A 4,180-nucleotide genomic window follows, 5' to 3' on the forward strand; every position below is an offset into this window, starting at 1 on the left:
TGGCTGGGGATTCTCTGGGCCTCAGCTGCGGCCGCCCTCGGGGCTCCTCCCGGGGCGAAGGTGACACGAGCCAGGGCACCTCCGAGTCCTGAACCACGCCCCCACCCCGTTCCTGGGGCGGCTCTGCTCCCCGGAGAAGCCGCCTTAGGACCGGACAGGATGGAAACACGCTCGGGAGAAAAATCTGGTCACAAGTTCTGAAGGACCGCATAGCCAGTAAAAATGTTCGCCGCCAAATCTCTCTTAGTTTTGGAACTTCCACCTGTTTACAAAGGACTATAAACTACAACTGGTTTTCAAGGGCTCCCTTTGAGGTTCTGAAAAGCAAGCGGGTGAGGGCCCGAAGGCGGGAGGGACGAAACGGGGAAGGGGCGGGATCCGAGGGCAGGGAGCGGGGAGCGGGGCGTTCGCCGCGCCGGGTCAGTTGCCGCTTCTGGCTCACTCTGGAGCGCTCCTGCGTTTGGAATGAATCGCGTTGGTCTCACCCCACCCCCCACCCCCCCGAGAAGTTTGAAGAATGTGCGTGCCTGGCGTTTGTCCTTGCTCTTTTCAGTAATTGTGGAATTGGAGTAGGAGGGTAAATAGACCTACAAGTTATTGGGAACCAAGTTAGGACCTTGTTGAATTCCTTGGCGTTAACTGGCAAGTAGCCTTTCCCCCCCTTCTCTCCCCTTGCAAGACGACTGCCGGCAGGACAGGCTTGGAGAGGGTCGAGGCACCCAAGACCATGAAGATTGCCAGGGACTAGTTCTTTGCTGGACATGTAGTGGCTGAGCAGACTGTGCCTTTCCAGAGCGTGGAGTCTGGGGGTCTGGCCAGGAGACTGAGCAAGGGGACCAGTCAGGGTTAATCAATAGGCTTTCTGCAAAGCATCGCAGACATTCCTTTTTGACCTCCGCCTTCTTTACGAGAACGATTCTTTTAATGGAACTGCATTTATCCATAGATTTTAGTACCCTGATCTGGTCAACTATAGCTTCTTCACTCCCTACCGAGACCTGAGCTCCAGACTTTGCTTCAAGGAAAAGATACCCGTCTTTTATTTTCTCACCTGAACTCCTCTAGTTCAAGCCCACTGTCTGCCTGGTGACCAGGCCAGTCCCTCACTGGTCCCCTCAGGTTAGGAAGGGCAGATGCTCCTCCACTCCCAGCCCCTCTGCTGCCCCATTGACATGTATGGCTTCAACCCATACAAGCATATCCAAGGCCTACATCTCTCAAAACTCCTTTCCCCTCATCCTGGATCCATACTCTACTACATACATCCATTGCAGAGTGATAATCATTTTCTTCTTGTCCTTCTTGTTGCCTCCCAGCACCCCAGCATTTTTCTTTTTTGTTTTTGGAATTATTGCTCCTTTCTTGGATAATGTCTTCTTTGTACTGTTCATGAAGGTGCTCTGCCCTCATTTGGTCAAGGAGAGGGCATTGACCCAAGCTCAACCAATCACATCCAGTACTTCCCTGGAATATGAAAAAAGAGGAGGGGGGATGACCAAAGAGTAAATAAACCTCAGATTTATCCACTTGAAAAAAAGAGTCCCTGAAGACACTGGTCTTTTGTTCCTATTTGTAACCTATGTGGCCCAACTGTGAATGTAGAGCTTACATCGTTAAAATAATATAACAATTGACCCATGCAATTATGATACAAATATACTGAAGGATAAAGCAAGAGGAGGTGTGTTTGGGTGTGGGGGTGATAATAGAGGAGTATGTGAGAGATAATACCTACAATTTGAAAGTCAAGGAGTAGTAAAGGGGGGGTTGCTGTTTTCCTAAATAAACTTATGAGTATATATAACTTTGATAAAAATTTGTCCCAAATACAAAATAATTCCTTTGCCATATATGTACATATTGTAAATTTAAAGTTTATTGTTTGTATATTGAATATAAATTTTTATGTAGTCACATTATTGGCTCTTTTCATGGAAGAATTCTGGGTTTGGTGTCTTGCACAGAACATTTTCCCACTGTAGGTCTATAAAAATGTTAGCAAAAATAGGTTCAAATGAAATGGTAGGGAAATACTATCCAATTTTGGCAAAACATTGGAGAAAAGAATATTCTCACAAAATGCGGGGAATATGACCTGCTACCTTTTCTTTTCAGGGTAATTAGGCAGGAATTAGCAAAATTTGATCTGACAATTCCATTTTCAGGACTCTGGAGAGGAGAGAAGTGATGACAGATATCTGTGTAAGTCTGTTCCCTACAGTAGTATGTGTGATAATAAATATTGGAACCAATTGCATGACCATCAATTAGAGACTGTTTGAATAATGACTCATTTGTATCAAGAAGGATCTTGACTAAAAATAACAAAGCAGGTAATGAAAATGCTGATGGCAATGGACTGGTAAGAGCTAATGTGTATTGAACATTTGCTTTGTAAGAGTCATTGGCTACATGCTTTCCCTACACATCTCATTTAAACTTTGGACAACCCAAATACTCCATTTTACTCATCTTACATATAAAAATGGAAGAAAAGTCTATAACTTTTTCGGACTGCTTAAGTTTCCCACGCAGAGCCTGTGCCTTCACCGTGGGTGTGACCGGGGTTCTCTTGTTCTCCATTTTAGGGATTTACAATGTTCCGAATTGGCTAAACTGTAAACCAGCCTCTGAAAAGTGGGGGAAGATGTAAGGGCGGGTGTAGATTAGGTATGCTCTGGATCTCCAAAACTTTTTCCTCAAAGGGGCACTCGATGCTGGTGGTGCCTGGGAAATAAAAGCATAAATTCGGTACCCCGAAGAGAAATAGAAAGACTTTGAAAGCTAGCTTCGCCAGAAAACACAAACGTCCCTGGGTGGGCTTGAACCACCAACCTTTCGGTTAACAGCCGAACGCGCTAACCGATTGCGCCACAGAGACAGGTGGTGAAGCGCTGTGTAAGCTGTTGGTCAATTGTATTATATACATAATGGTTTCATGTCCCTCAAAATCTAGTTATAATAGAAATGAATACTGGGGATATAATGCACAACATGAGGGCTATCGTTAACCCTGCTGTATATATACTATATATTCTAGTATATTTAAAAGTTGTTAAGTAGTTGTTATGAGTCATCAAAAGGAAAAAATACATTTTAAAATGTTTTTATCTATAGAGATGATGGATGTTCACCAAATTTGTGGTAATCATTTCACAATGTATGTAAGTCAAGTCATTACGCTATGTATCTTATATAACTTTATAACTTATAAAGTGCTGTATCTCATTTCAATCTCAGTAAAACGAGGTGGGGGCGAAGTATACATAATGGTCTCATTGTACAGAGGTACAGAGAAGTGTTCTTTGTGCCCAAGCTAGGGCACCCTCAACTCTTCTGTTTTGCCTAACCTCCCTCCCCGCTCCAGAAGCCTGAGGGCGCGGGAGACATTGAGGCCAAGAGTCGTGTGAGTACCTAAATTTGGGCGATGACTTGGAGCCCGAATGAGTGGAGAACTCCCAGGATCAAACATCAGGTGCCCGGGTGACAACCGCAGCCTCTCTGTTTGAAGTCATCCATTTCCAGTTCTTTGCTCCACTTCATCTGTCCCGCTCCTCGCGAGTCCCTCCAGATCGCGGGGGGCGGGCGGGCTGGCGCGCGCGCGCGCGGTGAAGAACCAGAATCAGCAGTGCCTCCACCGCGCTAACCCCCTGGATGCCTCTAGATGTGATAGCTCCATGGGGGCAGGGACCTTGGGTTTCCTCACAATGCAGCTCCCTCGCTTACGATATTGCCTGGCACTTAGTAGGCGCCCAATAAATGCTCCGTGAAGGAGTCCATTCCGCCGCAGGGGCCTGGAGGGGACAGGAGAAGCGCCAAGAATTTCACCTTGAACTATTAATTTTAGTCCTGGAGAATCCCTTGAATGGGAAAACGTGAAAGCCGGCCATTTTTTTTTTTTTTAAGATTTTATTTACTTATTCATGAGAGACAGAGAAAGAGAGAGAGAGGGGCAAAGGGAGAAGCAGGCTCCCAAGGAGCAGGGAACCCGATGCGGGGCTCGATCCCATGACCCGAGCCAAAGGCAGACGCTTAACCATCTGAGCCACCCAGGCGCCATTCTTTAATATCTTTATACTGGAAACTGATTTAGAACCAGGTTAAGGTCCGGATCGTGGGAACCTCTAGAGGACAGACACCACTTAGAACGTCACTGAGCTCCCCACCCAGGACAGTGCGG

The 4,180-nt window shown here is 46.2% G+C and overlaps 1 non-coding gene across 1 annotated transcript; it reads right to left on the reverse strand.

Moving 5' to 3' along the window:
- Nucleotides 1-2,807: 2,807 nt before the first annotated feature.
- TRNAN-GUU (transfer RNA asparagine (anticodon GUU)) lies at nt 2,808-2,881 on the reverse strand. The gene has a single exon. It is a non-coding gene; the product is annotated as a tRNA-Asn (tRNA).
- Between the last annotated feature and the right edge of the window lie 1,299 nt (nt 2,882-4,180).

The sequence above is a fragment of the Callorhinus ursinus genome, unplaced genomic scaffold (genome assembly GCF_003265705.2).
Source record: "Callorhinus ursinus isolate GAN/ISIS: 27379988/994484 unplaced genomic scaffold, GSC_fseal_2.0 scaffold2926, whole genome shotgun sequence".
In the NCBI taxonomy this organism is placed as follows: Eukaryota; Metazoa; Chordata; class Mammalia; order Carnivora; family Otariidae; genus Callorhinus; species Callorhinus ursinus.